Source organism: Ambystoma mexicanum, chromosome 1q (assembly GCF_040938575.1).
Source record: "Ambystoma mexicanum isolate Mex_15411 chromosome 1q, UKY_AmexF1_1, whole genome shotgun sequence".
NCBI classification, from domain to species: Eukaryota; Metazoa; Chordata; class Amphibia; order Caudata; family Ambystomatidae; genus Ambystoma; species Ambystoma mexicanum.
This window is the reverse complement of record NC_090922.1, coordinates 257,705,280-257,729,211: the sequence shown is the minus strand read 5'-3', so window position 1 is coordinate 257,729,211 and position 23,932 is coordinate 257,705,280. Positions and strand designations below refer to the sequence as shown.

The 23,932-nt window shown below is 48.8% G+C and overlaps 1 protein-coding gene across 1 annotated transcript in view; it reads left to right on the top strand.

Annotated features, from left to right (window-relative positions):
- The first annotated feature begins 5,165 nt into the window (after nt 1-5,165).
- LOC138527233 (galactoside alpha-(1,2)-fucosyltransferase 2-like) overlaps nt 5,166-23,932 on the top strand; it is a 117,229-nt gene continuing 98,462 nt past the window's right edge. Inside the window, exon 1 of the mRNA XM_069638348.1 lies at nt 5,166-5,287. The gene's annotated coding sequence lies outside the window, so the exon portion shown is untranslated. The remainder of the gene's footprint in view (nt 5,288-23,932) is intronic.

Sequence of the window (23,932 nt, the reverse complement as noted above, 5' to 3'; positions counted from 1 at the left end):
TGCCCAGCACTACATCATCGTTCACTATATCAGTGGATGTCTTTAACGGTGTTACTTGTCATGATGACCCAATGCCAGGGGAGTTGCTAGGTCTGGAAAAGACCAGGGGCTAAGCTGATGTCAGAACTGTTGGGACTGGGGGCTAGCTAGTCTTTTGGCTGTAGCTCCTGAGATTCTATCCGGGGCTACAGCCAAAAGATCAGGGGCTATAGCCCCCTTAGCCCCCCCCTAGCAACGCCCCTGCCCAATGCTGTCAATACACATTATTGCTCTTCAATGTGTAATGTTTTTTGCCTACTGCCAGATGTCATATCCGATATTGTGCAAACAGGGGGGATGGGGCAAAAGGGTTATGACTTTCAAATAGAAACGCACACAGAGACATTCTCGAAGAGCGAGACATGAAGAGTGAGACAAAAAGAGGGGCGCACACATGGAATGCAAGTGAAATGGAAAACTACAAAAATCGAGAGCGACATGGAGTGAGATTAATAACAGAGGGGCGGGTAGTTCTGTCAATGCCCAAGAACAAGAGCAATATGTGGACACTGTTGTGGGCCGAGCCCCCAGCTCCCCCAACCACATAAACCTGCACAGGAGGCGAGTACCTGCGCTTCTTTTCTTTTTGTTTCAAGCACTGCATATACGAAAGCACGTGGCAGAAAGCCACGCCTTCTATATGGATCCCATGAAGCACATTTGTAACCAATGATGTGATTCTGTGTGTAAAAACCCTGGATGACGTAAACACATTTCTTCACACACACACCAATGCATTCTACACAGGGCTGGCACCAGGCAAGTGCAGCTGCACTTGGCCTCATGCTCATGGGGACCCGCGGAGAGGCTGACCCTCTTTCTCAGAGGGGCAGCGTCTGAGAATTTTGCAAGAGATGCCCTGGCATGAAGCCAGGTAGACGGATTGGGAGGCGTGGTGGCGGGCCAAGAAGGGAGGGGCACCAGAAAGAGGGTCACCACACCGGCGCCGGCGGCATGGGATGTCACTGGCAAGCAATGGAAGTTGGAGCCAAAGGGTCCCTGGCAGGTATAATGAGGGGCGGGGGGGCGAGGTTCTCTGCCTCCCTTTTGCCCTGCCTGGCATCGGTGAGCTGCGAAAGCAGCATTTGTTTATTTTCCCACCCACCCTATTAGATCAGGGGTTTGTTGGTGTGTTGTGGTAGGTTGGGGCACATTGCATTGAATTGAGATACGGGCTCGACCATTTGGGTCACTGGAGAGGAGATGTAATTCTGAGGTAGGTTATGGTCCTAGGTTTGGCGTAGATTGGAGAGGTGTCATGTCAGGGGCCCATAGTGCGGTCCTCACCGGTCCACCAGGGCAGGTCTTGTCAGTTTAGGGTGTCACATATTCACCTCGGGTCCATCCTGCTGCATGGGGGCCAATGGCCACTGCCACTCCCCACGCTCAAGTACGTAAAAGACATAATTGATGATGTAACTATGACTTAATGGTGATGTAAAAATGTGGTGATGTGATTCATGTATGGCTTCATCGCATTTGTTGATGATGTAAGAAATGTAAGAAATGCAACCTTTTTACCTAGCAAAGAATATTTGTTTCTGGATGTTTTTGGTGTCCCTCAATGGCCCTGTCGCCTACGCCGCCCAGGTGCTGTAGTCAAAGGGGAATCCAGCCATTGTGCGGCTGCCTGACATTGCTCAACCATGTCTGGCTTCTTTCACAATGTAAACTCATATCGAAAGAGGGTGGGACTTTCGTTCTTTTGTGTGTTTATATTGTGAAAGAAGCCTCGGCAGGCCAAGAAGGTCACTGCAGTTCAAAGCTCAGGCGGATTGCCATTCTTTAGCAAGCCCACATGCAGCATTCTGAACTTAGCTGCCTGTGACTTTTTAATGACCTGCAACATGCCCCTTTCTCTTATCCAGCACACCCTTTATTTAACAACCTTATTCATGACCTTAGCAAGAAGGTGTTCACTAAAATAAAGCACCCCTTTACAGGTTTGCCATGATGTCAGGGGTTGCCTTATGTGAATATGCAAACGCTCTTAACAACTTGCTCAATAGCCTGCTGGAATGTTGTGACAAAAGTAACTCTTATCCAAGGAATGGTATAAAAAAAAAAGATTTTTGCTTCAGGCTTTTAATATTATGCATTGTGGGCCTTCGAGTTTTCCATTCAGGATGTGGAAAATAAAGCAACAACAATATTCTTTTGCTTTAGCAAGTCGGTCTAAGGATTAATGTATTGTAATGTTGCTATCAGATATGTCTGTTTTATAAGTAAACTATCCGAGCTCTGAAGTTTCTCAGGGCCACGTGTGAGAAGGCCATGAAGTTCCTGTTTTTTGCATTTTTTTTATTTATTTTATTTTTTGAGTATTTATAAAGCGCCTATACAGCAAATGGTGTTTCAAGGCGCCAAAAGACAAAAAAAGGGAGGGGGGACAGGGAAGAAAACGACAATAATGGTCCTACTAGGCCTTGTGTCATTCAGATCGTGCAAGTGCAGTAACAAGAAGTGAAGGGGGCAAGGGAGTGCAGGTCTGGGCAGAGGGGATAATGCTAGGGTGGGAGGGAAGTGAGGGGCAGAGTGGAAGCATACAAGTGCAGGGGAGGAGAGGAGGAGGGGTAAGAAGAGGACCATGGGGCCTGGAAAGTGCTAAGGGGAGGCCAGGTGGGCAGGTGCCAGGGAGTGCAGGGAGAGAGGATCACATGCTAAGTGCAAGAGCGGGGGTGGACCAGGCTTGGTAGGGATGCACACCCCGCCAGGCTAGTTGGGCAAAGGGGTCCCAAAAAAACAAGTGCAGGCTAGGGGTGGTGCAGGGGTAGACTGGGTGAGGAGGGTCTGGTGCCCTGTAGGACTCAGAAGGGACCAGCTGGTCAATGCGGCAGAGGGGGGCATTAGCAGGGGAGTGGGGGAGGGAAGAAAGAAGAGAAAAGGAGGGTCTTGAGAAGCTTCCGAAATTTAAGGAGATCCGGCTTAAGCCTGAGAGGGGCAGGGAGGCCATTCCAGAAGGAGGCTCCTGCCGAAGAGAAAGATCAACCCCCCATTCTCTGCTTGGAAAACCGTCTGATCTGCATAGAATTTCAGCTAGAAGACCGAAGGGCTCTAGCAGTGAGGTATTTAGGGAGAGAGAGTTGGATGTAGAGGGGTCCAAGGCCCCTGAAAGTCTTGTGGATGATGCAGAGGGTCTTGAACTTGATCCTCGCAGCAACCGGGAGCCAGTGGAGAGCTTTTACAGTTGGAGAGAGGCTGTCCCTGGGTTTGAGGCCAAGGATAAGTCTTGAAGTCTTATTAGTTCCATTTTGATCCTCGGACGTGTACTTTTTTCTCTCTGGTTTGCAATTCAGAGAAACTTAAGTCCCAAAATGCCAGGGAAAATGAGGACTGGGTGGCATTTGCCTGCATAGCCATGGGAAGCTGGAGAGCTCTGCTCTACCAGACATTGTTGTAGGTCTTGAAATACAAACTTAAAATATTTGTGCCAAGTCGAGCTTGGAAGGTATGTCTTCAAGTGGTTAAACTGTGCATGGGTTAATATCCCCGATTCACTGTGGACAATAAGGTAATCATCCCTTGTAGTATAGGCAGAGCCATCGTTAACTTTGATCTCATGTTGCTGCTAGTGACCAAAGTGGCATGGGCCATACAAAGTACTGCCTAACAGAGAATGAGTGAAACATTTTGCTATGCCCAGTTATGCAATGTTATTGAATCTTGTATAGCACATAGTCTGCCATAAAAAGCAAGTGTCTATGTGTGTGTTGGGGTAAAGGGGCAGGTAGACGACAAAGTATCTTTATATCAATATACATGCAGCAATTATAGCCATTAGGTTAATGTGCCTACTGCTGAGATCTATGCTTAAACTGCTGGCCACGGGTTCCAATCCCCTCAGGTTTCATCCTTCCGAGTTCAGCTTGGAGTGATGTCACTTCCTTTGATGTCATATGCAAGTTAATAAGCCCCACAATTAGTTTGCTGCACTTGGCCCCACAATTCCTAGGGCCGTCCCTGATTCTAAATACTTCAGTCATCCCACAATGCCTCTGATGGTCAGCGGCATCACCTCCACACATTACTTAATTGCTTTGGTGTAAACACAGCTGCTTGTATCTTTAACCCAAGATCCCACAGTAGCTGTGCTATAGACCCCTAGGAGGCCGACGCCCGTTGTCATAGCCTTGACTCCCTAAAGAGTTGTTGGTACGTGCATGTTTTCCTTCAAACAAACACTTGTGCTCATTCCCTTTCATTATTGTGGCCTGTTTTTGAACCCTTTCACACCCACTTTGCTGTCCCTGAATATGCGACCAGCGAAACATTGAACGTTCGTTCCTACCTGGAAGCAATGCCAATTTTGCACCCCAAATTCCACTACTTTTACTCCATTCATCAGCCGAAGTTAACAAAAGACATTTCCATCCACCAACAGCAAAGCCGCATCCACTAAAGCAAGGCCCTGATATGTCATGTGTTACATTTCACGGTAAATGCTTTTACGTGCTGCTTGACTGCACGCGCTCCTCCCTACTGAGCTCCGAACCGCAGCGCCTAGAAGGAATTTAACAAAGTTAAGAGGCCAGGTTTGTGCTGGTAGAGCACTCCTTCCTTCAGTGGCCCGGGGACTAGGCCAGGAAACTTCGGGCGCCTTGAAACGGAATTGGCTTACTGTATAAGTGCCTAAAAAATGCAGTATACATACATAAATAAAACTCCCAGACCTGACTGTTTCCAAGCAGAGCAGCCCAGGTTTCAGAAGACTAACTCGGCACCAGAGATTGCATGCAGAAACCAGTTTGGGTTACGGGAAGATATACTGCCACCCCTCCTCTTCCCTCAAGGAGGACAAGATCACCAGAGTAACTGGTTTCCATGTATCCCTATACAAGCATGAACAAGCAGCTAAATATTAAAAAAAAACAGATTGAGGAATCTTTTTAAGATTAAGTAAAAACATGCTGTAAAACGATTCATTCCTTGTAGTGACAGGAAGCAAAACGCACGCTCGCATTGTGTAGTATTTCAACTTTCCGACCATCCCTTCTCAACCATACCGTGTTCCAGATCCCAGCACACTGGAGATATGCCCCGAACCTGTCATTCAAAGAGTGTTCACACAATGGCGGCGCCTCTCCTTAAATGACACAGAAATACAAGAAAGGGGCGTGGCGGAAAAGTACGGGACAGGGTGGCGTAGATAGATACGAGAGAGGACAGGTGAGAGCACGCACTCTAAGGCGGCAAAGAAGGGTGGGTGTACGTGGACCTTGATTGGGAGGCGCAGAGCTCTTTATCTGGGGTAAGTGAAATATGGCATTTCTTCCACGTAGGAATGAACCCGTATTTGTTTTCTTAAAACGGGATTTCGACCAGGAAACAGCTAAACGAAGGCATTCCCTATTTAAGCGAGACTTTAACACGAGTACCCCGAGGGTGCTCTGCTGTTCCGAGTCCCGCTTTACCAGCGTGGCTACTCTAGAAAAGGTGTCAGAAACCAGTTTGAGTTACAGGAAGAGATACCGCCATGCACTCGTGGAGGAGAAGATTACCAGAGTAACTGTTTTCCATTTCCAGCACTGGGCCGAACTTGCAGGCATGCGGTCAGTCCAGAGAAGCAGCTGCCATGCTCTGTAGGCTTGCTCTCTCTAAGATGCACACTATGTCAGCCCCTTGTGATTTGCCTGTCTCCGGCAACCGCCGCACCCCGAAAAATCCCAGACCAAAATAAGGAGCCACACAGAGTAAAATCCTCACCACACTCCTACACTAACTACAGCCACAGTTATGTTCCCGGCAACACAAAATGCACCTGTCAGTCAGCAGCCAGGTCACAAGGAAGCTGTACATACAGTCACATCTCACTGCTCGGCTCATTAGATTGCCTATATTACGCAGAAGTACATGTTTCACTTGAATCCTCGAAATAAAACATTCCAAAAATAAAAAAGAGACAGGAAGAGGGTAAAGAGAGAAAGAGGGGCAGTCAAGCACAACAACAGGAAGATAACAGGCGAAAGATAGAAAGATACAAGAGATCAGGAGCATAAAGTGTTGAACTGCTGCAGAAGCGCAGGATTCCACCCCGTCACCTGCAGGTCACACCTGGCTCGCAGCAGCAAGCGCTTATTCCACTGAGCCATCCTGCCAAATATTCCTGCTGCGTATCCCACTGAGCCATCCTGCCAAATATTCCTTCTTAAAATGTGTATACGGGCAGCTTCAGGTAATGCCTTGACTCTGGGGGCTGCGTTGTTTCTTATTAATAAGTAACACCTATTGTTACAGTGCCACGAAGCAGGGGGAATATGTCATGACACATTATATAAAAAAGAGAGGAGTCTGTAGGTATTGGAGAGGCATACTTGCCAACCCTACAGATTTAGGCAGTAGGCTACTGCTTTTTTAAGTAGTCCTACTGCCTACAGATTTGTGTGACAGATCCTACTGATTTTTACAGTGGCAGGTAATTTATGTGACTATAAGGCAGGCTGCAGGACAAAGCTGCAACACAGTAATTAGTCTGTCTGTACAGTGGGCTGGTAGGTGATTACTTTGGCCTCAGACCAATCCACTGACCTGACAGCTACGTGACTCTGTCCTGCACTCTTGCTGGTACAACCCTAAGTTAAACCACCAGTGAAGGCAAGTGACAGAGCGTACCATCATCACACAGCATCTGCCTATCAGACTGTCATTCAGTGTTCAACTTGCACTGCAGAAATACATATGTATTCCCCAGGCTGCTGCTGCTAGAGAGCAGTGGCAAACGTTGCCTACCAGCTCTGTGTGATTACCTTCGGTGTAATTGCATTTGGTGTTAACTTGCCATTTAGAATTATACATTTTTAACATTTGAACCTCGTTCCATGCAGTGCTGTTTGATGGGCTGTGTATTTTAGAATGCCTCAATGGTGCCAACAAAGTATGTTTTTTATTTTTCTGTGATGTCACCATTATTTTTGAAACTTGAGAAATCCTACATCTTTCTGGTCACAGAATGTTGGCAAGTATGGAGAGGGTGGTGGATATATGTATCTTAAATATTTATTTTGAACTGCACAGGCCATTATACATAGTGTAGTGCACGTGGATAGCTCAGCATGTTAAATGCTCAACTCTGGCACGTGCCAGCATGCACTTGCAAAGTTCAGATCTCAGCCCTTCATCCTTCTGAGGGTGATAAATTGACTTGAGTATCATTACTTGTGGTAGTAATAACACCAGTTGTTTCAGCCCTTTGAAGCAGGAGGAACCAGGCATGAAGAGCTACATATAAAAAGCTGACATTATATAAACTATAGAAGCTGTTTATGGGAAAAGGCAGCCCACAGTAACATCCAAGTGAGCAGCTTTGCTCAAAATAAAAAGTTAAAATAATCAAGTTCACTGACTCTACAAAGCCAGCGCTGGGTCAGGGGCATCGCTCTCTTCAGCTGTACCCAGAATATAACACATTGGTGAAAGCCAAAACACACAATAAGGAAGGCTTGTGGCAGGGGGTATTGTGGTTTAAAGTTCATACTGCAGCTCACATTAACTGCAATGTGCACACAGTTAAGCTGACTAGAGTGTACAATAAGGTCACTCACCACATATAATGCTTCCCATTGTTTCTGCAGGCTTTACGTGCCAAGTGCAGAGCTTCTAGCTGCTCACTAGAGAGGGAGTCCATCTCTGGTTATATTTATTCTTCACTATGGTAGGCACGCATTGGTGCACCCAGTCTAGATGTATTTACTGCGGCATGGCATTTTTTACTGGCCTAAATGGTAAGGCCAACATGATGAGTATTGTTATATTATGTTATGTTGATTTATACCACACTGCTGCCACCAAGGGGCAGTCCCCAGGCGCTCACGTGGCTCTGCAAGAGATGGGGGCGGGGAGGTTTGTGAGGATAGGATGAGAGGATAGGTTCAGAACCAGGAGGAACTGGCATCTGTGAGTGTTATTTTACATGTGGGAGTAAGTGCGGGAGGCCCCATGTGTTGTAACCGTATGGGTAAGATTTAGTGCCTCAGTGTTTGATAGTGTTTGTGTTGGTGTTAGCGTGTTGTGGTGGGTTGTGGTTGTGCGCGCTGGTTAGATGGTATCCATAAGAGATCCAGAGTCGCGGATGGCCATAGCTGTAAGACTATCTGGTGTCTTGGTGGGTAATTGCCTTGTTGACGGTCTTATGGATTATGTGGGATGGCTCACTCTGAGTGTGCTTTCAGCATCTCAGAGATGATGGGTGTGAACATAGAATTTATTATTGCTTTGTTTATGTGTAGTGTGGCTAGCCCAAGGTCTGGTGTAGTGGCCTTGGTTATACTGGAGCAGCAGGAAGGGCAAGTGGGTTGCTAAGTCTGTCGGTTTGTTGGAGTTCTGGTGTGACACTTTGGTTGCCGCTTGATGGTATCTAGACAGGTGCCGGGTTGTGGATCGTCGGCCCATCTCACCTCCACTCTAGTTGTTTGTCTGTAATGTTATTGCTGCTGGTTTCCCTTTGCGATTGTTATTGTCTGTTGAATAGCCAGATTTGTATTTGTTTCCTGAAGCTAATGTGGTCTTCTGTGGTTCTAATTTCTTTGGGCATGGTGTTCCAGGGGATAGCAATTAGATGTAAGAACGCTGTTTCCACCGAATTTCCTTTTTTTTCTTATGTTTTTGTAGGTCGTTACTGGATCTTAGGCCCCTTCTTGGGCGATACCGGCTGTCATGCTGTTCTTATAGGGTTATACTGGCATGTATTGGTGCAGCCTGCCTGGACATGTATGGTTATAGCCAGCATAACATTTCTTTTTTTCATTAATTACTTTATTTCTGTATAAAAACCATAATAGTATACACCATCAGTAAACAAAACTTGACCATACATAATCAGAATAAGAACTGAGGACAATCATTAAAAAATTCGGTAGTGTGCCATACATTTATAATAAAGTAATAGACTTGGGCCTAATTTCACCTGGTTTAGTAAAAACAATTACATCCTACAGGACCAATAAAACACCTCACTAGCCATGATAACAATTCATTATGGGGCTGATTCACAGAACGTTTTCCTATGGCATTGCGCCATTATAAAACACTTCCATGAATCTGGCCCTATATCTTTTGTTTAAACTGCTATACAGGCATCAGAAAAATGCTTTGGGAAATTCTGCTGTGCACTGTTGGTGACTTGCATCTCTTGATTTTGTTGACGTCACCCCATAAAACTACTTGCAAACCGTGTGGCTTTTAACCCAATATTTCACAGAAAGTGTGCTGAAAAAAGCACCGATTGTATCTATTATTTCACGGGAAGACCTCCCTAAAGCAACCATTGATTTGTTGGGCTCCCTTGCTACGCTCGGCTTCTCCTGACCCTCTAATCAAAAAATTCACCAACCGCCACTGTGACTATTCAATTCTTGCATTCTCTGTGGAACCCAACAACACGCACTAGTCTATATTTCCTCTGAGGTGCTGGCTTTGCATTTACCCGTCCGTTAAGCATGATATGACATGATAGGTTATTTATAACACGCTTCATACCCAGAGGTTTTAAGCGTGGACCCGGGGATCAAACCCGTGTTGCTTCGTGTCCTCTTGCTCCCAAGGTGAGCATGTTACCACTGACCATTCTCACATGCTTGTGTGCATGTCCCTTCTGGGACATGCACACAAGCACTAGTGGAGACATCTTCTGGTGCCGGGGGGCGGCCTGTAGGGTGCCAGCGGGAGGCTGGGGGTGCACTGGGCACCCAGGGGGAGCCAGCAGGGGTGGCCGCTGGAAGTGTACTCGGTCCCAAAGCAGCAGCCGCATCCACCAGTCAGAAGCGTCTTTTTTTTTTAATGTATTTATAGTGCAAATTGGATAATTCAAACCTTATACACTTAATATATACACATTGTTAAGAGAAAGTAAAGATTCCATTAAGAACTACAATTCATATTACATAACAACAAAATTGATCCGATGCTGCCATTCTAAGGTCGCTCACCAGATCTCTGTAGCCTTTGTTATACAATTCTTGGCAATTTATACAATTTGTCAGCAAGTGTCTGCTGGTTTCCACCTCCTTTTTACACGACCGGCACAATCTATCCTGGTACTTTACCGCCTCCCAGCTCCCCACAAATTCATAACAAGGTAATACATTGAACCGGAGCATTAAAATAAAACGTAACAATACAGGGTTGCACATTTTTGTCATGTAACTTTTTGTTATATCAGTTTCATATCTCATCAGAATGTATTGGCTATACCTTTTCTTCCTACTGAGTACAGTCATGTTATTTCACATGTCCTACCCACTGCACAACACTTTTCGCACCAAGCTCTGGGATTATTTCAATTTCTGTTGCATTCAACAAGTAGTCTCCCACCATCTAAATCTCATTTGCTGTACCGTTTAACCAATTATCAAACAGTCCTTGATCATTGATTGTTGTTGCTGTGGGTATCACCAGTGCTTTTTTCACCTTTTGTATCTTATCTACCTTTGTTAGGTCATAGCTATTCCCCTTAAAGTCACATACCACATCATTCCCCATCTCCTCCAATGAAGCAACATTCGCTCTGCTTACCACTTTCCCTCTATTTTTCCCCTCTTACACCTCTGCTTTATGCTATTTTTTGTGATTACGTTTGCGACTGGTACATTTCTTCCTTCCAAATGTAATACTATTTTCGTCCCCGAACACAATATCTATTTGTATCTTTTCCTCTATACTTTCTATCTCAATTGTGCCATTTTCACAATCATCTTCTGCTAGAGGTCACTCAAACCATCATCACCTCCACCAATGTTAACCCCCTCTTCAATTATTTGTTCCGCACCACGGTGGCTCACCTTCCCATATGTAGTGATACTACATATCAATACATTTAGGGCATTTAGGGCAAACGCTGCATCCAAAGTTGCAGCCATGACCTCTATTGTATTTGACATACTCATTGATCTTTCACTCCCAATAACTATCATCTTCAGTATCTTCAATATTATTGGCTGCTGGTTCTATATTGACATACCTGACCCGGCACCCCTTTCACCACCATAGATTGTCTACAAAATTTGTGGCAGTGGCACATATCTCCTATGGGGTATCATATATGGGGTATCATACTATTAATCATCCCTTCACATGAATCCACAGACTCACCCCCCTGCCCCTCTGTTCAAGATGTTGACTCTCATTTTTATTTTATTTATTTTGCATTTTTAAAGCTGTTACGTATTTGTTTTATTTTTTTGTCTTAGTTGCATATTTATAACGCGCTTAAATACCCAGAGGTTTCTAAGCACGGACCCGGGGATCGAACCTGTGTTGCTTCGTGTCGTCTTGCTTCCAAGGCGAGCACGTTTGCCGCTGAGCTACCCTCCCGAGACACCAATAGTCAGATCCGCCATGTTATTACTCCCTCCCACTGTTACAACGCCAGATATCTTTGGTTGTGCTGGGTCTAATTTTCTGATTATGCGTATCCCTTTTCCCCTTTATTTTCTTTAATACCCTTTGCGGGGAAGACATGTCTGGAGGTGTGACACTACGGTCACCTAATTTCCTTTTATTAAGGTGGGAGAGAAGCTTATGCCCCATGTTTCAGGTCCACTGTATACTGGGCAAATATAGAAATATATCTCCCAGCCACCAGGGACTGAATACAATATCCCCAGACTAATATGAAATGGAAAGTCGTTATTTAGCAATTCATGTCAATATATACCCTTGCTCCAGTTCTATTATCAGGCTAAGCTGAACAAGCTACTTTCAGTATTCAATATGCTGATAATATGTAAAGTGAGTCAGTAGGATACTTCGTCCCCCAGGAAAATTACTTAAAGAAAAGTCAACAACTCCGCTTTTATATTGCAACAGCACCGTGGGATAAAATCCACTGGCTTATGACCACCGCACGTGATGTGGAAATACGATAACAAGATTACAATATATCAAGCGATATATAACCCAGCTAACTCCGGCTCATTTGCTATTACATGCGGGGAAGTTTTGTAGAGTTTAATTGTAATCGACACAGTTGACGTACTGTAAATTGCAATACATCAGCAGTATCAGTAAAAAGCAAAAATCCAAAATCGCTACGCTCTCACCCATTCTCACTCTCGCTGCGAGCAGCGAACAGCAAACAGCCACTTCTGCAGTACGCACGTGCTAGCGCGCGTGCACATCTGTATATGTAGTATGAGCAGTTAAGGAGGAGGAGCCACGTATTCTGCTACCTGTTAAGGTCAATAAAGAGTATTAGACTCCACAGTGAATAATGATATCTTGAATAGTACTAAATGTCCACATATACAGTCTCTCTGGTTAGCCTCAGCGCAAACCACAGGTAAAGTCTAAAAGCGCTGTAGATTCCACAGGAGCACGGGGACACAATAATTTTAGCCAGCAAACAGCCACTTCCGCAGTGCGCGCACGCTGGTGCACGCGCCCGTCTGTATGTGTAGTATGAGCAGTTAAGGAGGAGAGGAGCCACGTATTCTGCTACCATAAGTAAAGTCCAATAGTGCTGCAGATTCCACAGGAGCACAGGGACAGTGATTTTAGCCAGCAAACAGCCACTTACCTGTCACTTCCGCAGTGCGCGACCAGGGGGGGTGGCCGCTGGAAGTGTGCATGGTCCCAAAGCAGCAGCAGCATCCACCAGTCAGAAGCGTATTCAGATTTGTGCAGCAACCAAAAATCATTTTTCTGTTGTTCAACAAATAGAGCAGTTTGCCCCTTTCCAGGTGTTCTTCTTTGTCTGCCATCCCAGTAATCTGCAACTGCTCCTTCACGTCTCGACCAGAATGTGAGGGTGAGTTGTATAGGGATTGTGGGTAGGCACATTTTACTTAGGCGATCTGCTTTCATCTAGCTATTTGCCATGGTACCGTGTGCTGATTCTTGGTACAATGTATGCAGTGTGGTGGGGGCTCAAATAGTCACTAACCTCTTTACTGCCCAGGGAATGGGCATCCACTGGTCCTGCTCAATCACTATAAATATATTGCCCAGTACTTGGTCGTCCATGTTCTTGCTGCACCTGCTAATTGGGCGGTTCGGCTCTGCAGCAGGAATTCCTGCAGCCGCCAAAACCTACCCTGCCTTTAGGTGCTTGCATGGGCGTAATTTTAGGGTGGTACAGGGGAGTTTGTACCCCCCAACTTTCATGGCACACCATTTTGTCACCATTCATTTGACTTGGGCACCTTTTCTTCAGATGTCATGTCCCCCCAACATTTTCAGCAAAGTTACTCCACAGGGTGCTTGCATTCTTTTATTCGTTCATAAGTGATTCAACCCTCCTCTGGAAAGAATAAAGGGTGTCAGTCGTGACGAGGGTGCTTTGGATACCCGCAGGGAAAAGTGGCAGCCATAGATGGTCCGCTCACTGGAGACCGACTAGCCACAGGATTTAGCCCTGGCGGCAGACTCATCCCCAGAACTCATCCTTTCATCATTTGAAGCAGCTAAACTGAACAGAAGTCAGCAGGAACGTGCATTATAATACCGATAATGTAAAGGGTGTGGTATTTAATAGTTACACGACGTAAAATATTTGGAAACGTCCTGCTCAAGTGTAATGGGTGCCTTAATCCGTGTTAGATACCAGCATTTCAGTTTCGACATAGAGAGGGTAATTCATGGAATGAATGTGCGCTGAAAACGGGGGCGCAAGCGTGAAAATCACAGCGCACGCGTGCGAAACCCTCGCATGCAGCCGTTTGTCGATTCATGGAAGGCGCTGCGCGTGGCTTACCTGAGATCTGCACTGAATCTGCGTGTGGTGCACACGTCATTGCGACATCCCGAAGGCTGTGCGCAAGACGGCCAGTGAAGGCGCACACAGGGCAGCGCACACACCTAAGAAGGCAGCGGAACATGCGGAATGGGGAACAACACGTGAAAATGTGGGCGTTACGGGGGAAGTACCGCTGCTAAATCCTCGCAATGCCCACACACGCACTAACAACATGTATTCATGGAATCGAACAGGGGAAACCCACGTGCCACAAAAGACGCACTAATCCGGAAACACGTTCGCCAGGCGGAAGTTAGCGTAAGCGGCCGAAGCGCAGCATTAAAGTGCACTCAAACAACAAACAAGCTCATACGCTACGATGAATATACCGTTCCTCGCAGCAGTGGTCGTGGGAAACCGCAGGGGGAGGAGGAGACCCAGGACCAGCCTTTTTGGGATGCCTGATGACCAGGTCTATGGCAGGTATAGGTTTCCACCCCATATCATCCTAGACCTGGTTGCTGAGTGGGAGGATGACCTCACATCACCCATCCTGTGCTCCCAAGCACTGAGCCCCTTGGAAAAGGTGCTCAATGTACTGCATTTCTTGGCCACCGGGTCATTTCAGCGGACAAGTGCCATAGCTGGGGGCATCTCACAGGCCACGCAGTCATGCTGCCTACACCAGGTGTTGGTGATCATGACTGCATGCCCCTCAGTCCGCAGGCACATATACATGCCCAGAACACCCGCAGAAATGCAGGCCGTGGTCCAGGACTTTTACGGGTGGCACACTTCCCCAAAGTGCTAGGTGCCACAAATTACTCATGTTCTTTTGGAAGAATTATTCTTTATTTATTTTTTTCAGCCATGTGGCTCTCCGTCCTCCTAGGGCCACTGAGCACATCTATCGCAACCGCTTGCATTCCATCAACGTGCAGGTTGTATGTGATGCCAAGGAAATCATCACCTCTGTATATGCCAACTCTCCGGGGTCCAGCCATGATAGTTTCATATTCAGAATGTCACCCCTAAACCGGGACCTAGAAGCTGGGAGGCATGGCGACACATGGCTCATTGTTGAGTAAAAATGCCTCTGCACATGCATGCATGTCACACACAGAGAAATGTCAAAACCCAACTAATGACAACCATTAGCACCTCCCCAGGGGCAGTGCCTACCCTCTGAGCACCTACATGATGACGCCAATACGGAACCCCACCACACCACCCGAGGTAAGATACAACGCAGCACATATTGCAACCTGGGGCATAGTGGAGCGCACATTCGGAGTGCTGAAGTCAAGTTTCCGCTCCCTTGACCACTCTGGCGGCCAGCTGCTATATGCGCCCCCAGTAGTGTGCAGGATTATAGTGGCAGCATGTGTCCTGCACAATGTTGCAACCCGGCGGGGCGTACCGGTGGACATGGTGGTGCCCCCACATCCCCAACCACATGCACGGCTGCTGCACCTAGGAGGGGAAAGAGCACGTGGCGAGGCAGCCCGTACCCAGCTTGTGGCAACATTTTTCACCTATAATCTCACCCTTGCAGAGTGCACACATGCCTGGCACATATCAGCTGAAAATTGATGATGACAAAGGGACAGTCAACTGTCACAACCATACCACCCTGAGATTGATTCCCTGGAAGTGCTACATTGTGTGCATCCCTAGCTACTTAAACAGACCCAATGCTGTGTCAGTAAAAGGCACACATTCATGCTGCATGAAGGACTACCCCATTGCAAAACAGCACACCCAAATACTGGTATGTCACCCAACCCCTCCCAAACCCCATCTCACCCACCCAAGACACCATGGCATGCAATGTGAAAGCAACCAAATGAATGCACAAAACATTACACAACTGTCACAAAGTGCACCGTCACAAATGGAAACAGGCCACAGACAATTCCCTCTCACCTATGAAAAAGAAACAGCACACATGAACATATACTTACCAGCATGACAAAACATGAATACAGGACCCAACAGTGGCAACGTCTGACAGTAACCAGTCACAATAGTCCAAGTGTCACAACCTGACAAAGGCAGCACATCGACTCCTTCCATCTCCAGTGTGTTGCTGGTAGGTAAATGTGGCAGGTACTGCATACAACATGAACTGCCTCTGGAATGGAGAGAGGCAATGTAAGACATGAAGAAGCTAAATGCAATTATGCATAATGAGCAATATCGAATACAATATACAAATCAACCATGCAGTGGAGAAATCATCAGTAATCCCCACTAGGGGTGTATACACAGTTTGGACTAAAGACTGGCCACACAACTGATGGAAGCCCAATGCCTCTGTGTAAGTTACTGTCACACGGTGCCACCCTTGCGAGCCCATGGAAAGGGGAAGCAGGAGTGGCATATGTGTCTGGACCCCGAGCTTCAAACACAAGACAAGCCTGCATGGGCCTAGCTGGAACACACAGTGGATGCCTACGGGTGGCCACACAAAGCAACACACTGTAACATGAATGCACGTGCCAGCAGGCCCCGACTCATGTCCCCCCCACCAGTGACGGGCTCCTGCCAGCAGGCCCCGACACATGTCCCTCCACCCCACCCCCATTGACGGCAACCTGCCAGCAGGCCCCGACATATATCCCTCCACCCCACCCCCATTAATGGCAACCTGCCAGCAGGCCCCGACTCATGTTCCTCCACCCTACCCCCATTGACGGCAACCTGCCAGCAGGCCCCGACACATGTCCCTCCACCCCACCCCCATAGACGGCAATCTGCCAGCAGGCCCTGACTCATGTCCCTCCATCCCACCTCCATTGACGGCAACCTGCCAGCAGGCCCCGACACATGTCCCTCCACCCCACTCCCATTGACGGCAACCTACCAGCAGGCCCCGACTCATGTCCCTCCACCCCACTCCCATTGACGGCAACCTGCCAGCAGGTCCCGCAACACATGTCCTTCCACCCCACCCCCATTGACGGCAACCTGCCAGCAGGCCCCGACATGCCCATGAATAAATGTCCTACAGAGCCACAAAGTGGCAACACATGACTGAGGCAATGCTCATAGAAACATGCACGAAACCAATGAGAGTAGACCACACCAATAATGAAGATTTATGAAATGTATTAAAAAGAAAACAAAATGACGAAAATGAAAACCACACATGCAAATGAAGAAATAATTAATGCAATATGAAAAAGAAAGTAAAATCTAAGGAAAAATCAGAATCCAAGACATGAAAAATGAGAAGTGGTCCATCGCCAAAGTCCATAGAAACAAATTCAAAATTGAAAAGCATAAAAAACCATCACTCCATGGGATGACGTAAAAAAGAAAGCATGTACATGTCCGGAACTATTTACAATGAAAGTCGGAAGTGTCCATGATCCCAAAACAAAATGAAACCCACAAAAAACCCTATGTAAAACACAACTATATACAAAAAGTGGAGCAAAGTCCGTGTACTCCAAATCATAAAGAAACAAAATGAAACCTAAACCTAAATAACCATATACAAAGGCGGCGGGCTAGTCTGACGGCTCACTTTTTGATGTCCCGGGCCAGGGCATCATCGAACTCCATGTCGATGTTCCAGTGGCGGGCCTGTTCCCTGGCCTCGAGGTCTTGCAGAGGTGCAGCCATGGCATCCTCCGACTCCCTGCTAGTTGCCTCGAGGCACTCAGCCCGCCTCAAAGCCCGGTACATGGAGTTCTCCGACCTGACCATTGTGAGCCGTGCTCTCTCCGCCCGCCGCCGCTCTGCATCTATTTGCTGGCCCAAACGCTGCCACACGGAAGACTCTCCCAATCCTGGGTCCTCCTGCCCACCGGCCGATGCCTGCCCCCGGGATGGTGATGGCGCTGAGCCATGATGCCTCCCACGTTGAGCCTGCTGCTGCCTACAATGCAACTGCCTCTGGCACCACAATGGCATCCAGGCTGATGGAATCCTCTGGTGCCGTCGTGGACGCGCCCTGCTTGTTCATGCCTGCACGTCCTCCATTTTCTGGGGTCCAGTTGGTGGGGTGACCACCCCTGCTGGACCTCAGACTCCCGACTGTGGTAGGGAGGTGTCCTCTACCAGCCTGGCCACTGGCTCAGGGGCAGCTCCACAGGGGGCCCAGGTGATACTTGGGCGGTAAAGTGGCACGGAGGATGACTGGCGCATAGGGAGTTTAGTTAAGGAGGAGGTCGCAAGAACCTCCAGCACATGGAGGAACCCAGTCCTAGTAGTTCGACGCGCCCGAACAGGTATTCGAAATGACGTGCATTGTCCTGACGAGAACCCTGCACGTCAACCCGAATACCATGTGCGTGCAACGCCAAACCAGCTAGGACAGGCTCAATCGGTCACGGATTGCCACGTCCACAGGGAGAGGAAGGCCAGTTGTTCGCGCATCCTCTCCCTGAAAACGGGTCTGAACTAAGGCATCCCTGCTGGTGCCGGATGATGCAGTCACAGGATCGGGGACAGGATTACACACAGGCACCTCCGAGGCGGCCTGTGCTGCCTCCTGTCCCTGCCCCTGGACTGCACCACTAGCACCAGTGGAATCCCCCCTTCCAGGCCCCATGCGTGGGGATGTCACAGCCTCCTCCTCAACCAAACCCCCACCAACCTGGATGACTCCGTGCCGTCTTCCTCCATAGGCCCCTGTGGGGGCTCAGCTGCCCCTTCTGCTGCCGAGGAGTCCACCTCCAACCTCCGCCTCTCAGCCCTTCCCTCGGCAGCTGCGGCCATGGATGCGGCACCAGACTCCTCACTCCCGGAGGATATCAGTACTTGGGAGGGGAGCTGGGCCTTGCGTCTCTGGCTGGCGGTGGCATCCCTGCCGCTGTGCTCCACAGCACCGTCTCCGCCCTCTTCATCAGTCGACGCCGCAGACAGGGAGAGATAGTACACAGGCAACAGGGCACTGTACAATGGTCTGATACACACATGACAGTTGCACATGAGTGGCAGTGTCAAACTTCACAGATGGCATTACACTCCCCAACACTCATATCATTTGAACACACCCACATGTACAAATAGACTGGTATCGTGCAACAGGCATCAGCATCCATACACACGTAACTGCTTGACCCACCAAAAGTTGGCATGACGTCACAAGCAACATGGGGAGTGCCGATCACATGCACACACGCCACCAGGCGTACATGCATCTGTACACCTGTCAGAGTGCAATCATCCGCAAGTAAGTCACATCTGCCAATCAGGTACCCACATGTCCGGGTCACACGCATCCATGGCGTATCACAGTCGCACACATGTCAATCACACACACGCACATGTACACCGTACACGTACATGAAGGTGGAACCAGCATCCATGTCACACCCCAACCATGGCATAGTACATGCACAGAAATGCAAACATGTGTGCATCTCCACATGCAGTTGGGCATCATGCATTGGAACACATACATCATTGATGTGCATCACACATGACTGCACACACATGCAGCATGGGCATGTTCCTGCACACACACACATCCATACATGGGCCATGTCAGACATATGGCCAATCTGCACACTCCTGCCACACCTCAACATGCACTGTGTGGAATGGGATAGCCCAGACATTCACCGCTCGACTCCAGATGGGTCTGCCTCTCCAGGACCTGGTGGAGAAGCACTGGGTCGATGTGTTCCAGGACCCTCATCTGGTCGATGGAGAGTTGGACCTGGCACCCCCCTGCATCTGCTGCATGCAAGAGGAGCCCAGCCTTCGTGAGGGTCCTGGATCTGAAGTCCTCCCAGCGCTTCTGGGCGTGTTTGAAGTCATGGGTTGCCACCCCCTCCACGTTGATGGCAACCACGATGTCCAACCAGGTCCTCTTCCGTCTATCCTTGTCGGCGCACGGTCATCTGAAGAGGGCATCATAATGCCCCAGGACTTGCTCCACCAGGATGCCAACGTCTGTGGCTGAGAAGCTGACAGCCCTCTGCCTCTTTGGCTGGGGGTTGCCAGTGGTCCCAGATGGTGTTTGCCCTGACATGGCGACCCACAAGTCAGGTGTGGGTGGGCAACTGGGTCCTGGGGCTGGGCAGTGGAGCGATGGAACATCAGTCGGGAGTCTTCTGTTCCAGCAGGGGTGGTCGCAGCAACTTGACCCCTGCAGATGGCTGATGTGCAGGCACCAAGTAGCAGGGCACTGTAACGCTCACCTGATTCCCGTAGAGGCGCCGGTCTTGACTGGGCGTATACTGTATCTTCAAAGGTGATGTGTAACACACGGCTGGCTCTTTGGGCTCGACCTCTGTGCACTGTATGTCTGACTCGAAGGGTAAGATGTCTGCAGATAGAAAATATGGGATTAAGGAACTGGGTTATTGAATGTCTCTCTCTTCTTCCCTTTCTCTTCTCCTGTAGAACCCCAAAGGTTAACGCTCTCACCTTAGGTAAGTGAACGCTGTGCTCTCCATCTGCCTCGGGGCAGGGTGCTGTAACCAGTTTCTTCACTGGATAAGGGGAGCAGGCCTCTTGACTTCAGAGGACTGCTGTCCGTCGTTTACTGCACGAACTGTAAGTTTTGAGTAATTCTAATGTCTTTAAAGTCTTTAGTAATGATGTCTCTTGTTTTACAGGGTTCCGGCGATGGCGGATGACGGGCTGAAGTGAGTTGAAGATGGAGCCCGTGTGATGAATAGAAGCGCCTGGAAGCACGTCGTAAGTAAGCGCTTGTTGCCTGCTTCACGATGCGCTCTAACTGTCTTTTTATTTTGCAGGTACAAGTTCGGAGCGGCTGCAGGGTGCCGGAATACCCACTGGGTTAGATGTGGAAAGGAGTAATGGCACGTGAGTATTAAAGTTCCCCAATGTCTTTAAACGCACCTTGTTTTGTCTTTCAGATGCGGGATGCAGCGCCGAAGGCCTCCGGAGCGTGCGAAGAGTTGGTAAGCTTTTGTCTTTCAGATGCCGGAATGCAGTGTGAAGACCTCCGGAGCGCACAAAGAGTAGGTAAGCCTTTGTCTTTCAGATGCCGGAATGCAGCGCGAGGCGTTGGTGACAGCCGATGGACCAGGTAAGTGAAGAGCTGTCACTGAAGACCGTAATGCTAACCTGTTCTTTCTTGTCTTTATAGGTGTTGCTGAAGACTGGATTCAGGATGGTAAGCCTTTTTCCTTAGGCCCAGGAACAGATGCAGAAGACACGATGAGCGTTCTGCTGCAGAGGATGCAGAATAACGCAAAGCAAGATTGATCCATCGGGTGTGGTTTAAATAGCCTCCTGTAGTGCTTAGGTGTCTCCTTCCACAGCCACGCCTAGGTAAGAAAAGAGTTCCTGCTTTCCAGAAGAGTTCCAGTGTTCTGAATCTAGGGAGTGGCTCCTGCCCCACCCAACAGGAAAAGTAGTTCCAAACAGAAGAGGATCAGAGGCTCAACTGGCAGGCAAGTAAGCAGCATGGTCTGCTGCAGGTAAGTCCACCCAAGCATTATGAGCCCGGCGCTTCCAGCGCTGGGACTGGGCATATTTATGAGCCTGGTGCCACTGGCGCCAGGACTGGGTCCAAAAGGTCCAAATTGGGACTGGTTGGCACTCGGAACCTGGGTTATGGATCTGCTTCCAAGGGAGTTGGGAAAACCCTCACCTTTTGGAAGCAAAGATCATGACAGGCACATGGCCAGCAGGCAGACAGGCAGCAGCAGATGGCTCGTGGGAGGCTGCTCGGGGCTCTGGGGGGCAGGAAAATGGCCTTCTGGGCAGGAGCTTGGTCTTCTATGTGTTGTTGCGTGGCCAGCTTGATGCAGAGTGAATCCGCACATGAAAAATCCGCACGTTTGCGTGAAAATTGAGGAAAAGCCCTTAGCGCGTAAGTGACGTGGCACGCGTAGGCGTTGCTGTGCGCAGGGGTTAAAGGTCCACGTAGGATGCCATTTTCTTGTACGTGCTTTTTGTGGAGAGCGAGCATGTGATTCTTGTACTTCTTGTCGGTTCACACGCGATTACTTCACAATGGTTGCAGTGCGTACTCCTTGTTTACTGAGACAATTCTTCTTTTGGCGGGGGTGTTGCCAAGGCGCACACGTGTATCTTTTTTACGTTCATTTTCCAGGCAAATGGTGAGTGGCGCACATATTTTTCCACTGTGGTTGCCCCCGTGTTGCCCCCGTGTGTCGCGTACCCATTCAGAGGTCATTGTAGCCTGCGTGTATCACGTGTACGCATTTTTTGTGTTTCTGGGTGCCACAGCGTACTGCGGGTCCTTCATTCCACGCACGTGGGCTACCGAGGGGTCGCATGCATGTTTATTTTTGTTTTTGGGAAGCCTGAGCGTTGCGTGACCCGTCATTTTCCCCCTGGGGTCGCAGACAGCCTTGAAAGGGCACAGGGGTACGCATTACATCTAGTACCCTGCCCCCCCTCACTCCAATTGCCCAGGACAATAGTTTTCTGCACCTCCCATTCGCACAAGAACATCAGTGCCATGGTTGGAAGGCAACCAAATAGTAAGGGAGGCAAAGGTGGCCGACCTCCAAGAGGTGGCCGCGTTAGGGAACATGGCCAGGATGAGCAGGGTGGCCAAGGTGGCAGTGGTGGGCAACGTGGGCAGGGTGGCCCAAGAGGGCAGTGTGTCCAGGCCCATTCAGGGACACCTATGCACCACTTGCCCCCAGTGGGTCAGGGAGATGCAGCTGACACCATCCCAGCTCAGGCCCTGCTAGCCCAGCCCGGATTGGTCACCGAACTGGCACGGGATGACTCACAGGCCGACTTCCGTGTCACGAAGTCCAAGCCACGTGTGGCGGTGAAAGTTGCTGTCACCAGGCCACGTGGCTCTGGGGCAGCAATGTCATTTGCTGCCCCGAGTAGCCAGGGTGAGGAGGCTGCAGGGGCGGCTGCAGCTCACTCCACCCCGGCTCTGAGTCACCCAGCTGGGACAATGTTGGTCCCAGACACTCACACCAAGGCAATTGTGCCACTTGGTCCTGGCAACAGCACCCAGCAGCCAATACCTGCAATGAGACCTTTGGTCATCGTGCCGTTGCCTGCTTCCAGTGGCCAGTCCACCTGCGCTTCAGCCCCTACAGTGGCATAAGCAGTGGGTCACCACCAGAAGAGGATGAACTCACAGAACATGAGGCAACTGCTGGAGGGTTCATCACAGAGGATCAGATCCAAGGCGGGGAGACCTACCAGATCTTGAGACAATGTCTGGTGAGTCCCCATGCGTGTGTGTCCAGACCATGTGTATGTTGCTTGGGTGATGTGTTGTGATTGAGTGCCAGGTCAGGCTGTGTAGTCATAACTGCTATATGTGACCCATGTAGTGCCTCCAACCCATCCCCCGCCCTTGGGTTTGGGGTTCACTGTATCCCTACTGACCGCTGCAAACACTTTGGACATGATGACTGCACTTGCCCTTAAACTGCCATCATGCCACAACATTGTTAATACAGTTTTTTCTCTTTATTCTGCCTGATTGATGGAATCATTAGCATGATAAACGCAGATTTGTGTGCCGTTCTGCCCCAAAATCACCATACTTCAGACAGGGATTTTCCCCCACAAAGCCCCACAAATGTGCACTTTTTACGCAAATGATTTAATCAATCAGGCTAATTGGCTGCTGTGCACCTAAACATGCACTGCACCCGATCACTTCTGAGCCCTGTTTGAAGTTTCAACATGACAACTGACTTGTGTCATGTCCAAGTGACCTACCATTGATGTATCCATGTGCCTCCCATCACTGTATTTGAACACACTGGCGTTGTTGCAGCGTGTGACACATGTGTGTTTTGTTCCACTCTTTTGCATGTTCTGTTTGATGATATGCGTTTGACATGGATGGGGGACAGTAGTGATTAATTCCCATCTGGGTGTCCTTGTCAGTTCTGGCATGGCTATGCTACATGCATCTGTGTGCTGGCATGTGTCATGTTTGCGGATGGTCCATGCCACTCACAGGCTAATGTGTGATGCAGGTGCTATGCACCATGCAGCACATGTGTTGCTTTTCCATTTCTGAGTCATCAGTGTCTGCATTTAGGGCCCCCTTCCACTTCATTGCCACTGCAAGCATGGCTGAGTTTGTGTCATTTGTGACATGTGTGATTAATGTATTGGATGTGTACATTGTGATGCCTATGTGTGTCGGCTATGCTGTTCATGCGTGCCTTCATTACTTTTCTTTTCATTTTGTGCACGTGATGAGGCACTAGATGCTGTGGACGAGGAGGAGATGGCGCAGGGGCAGGAGTACTCAGAGCCCCAACCAAACAACACTGGAGG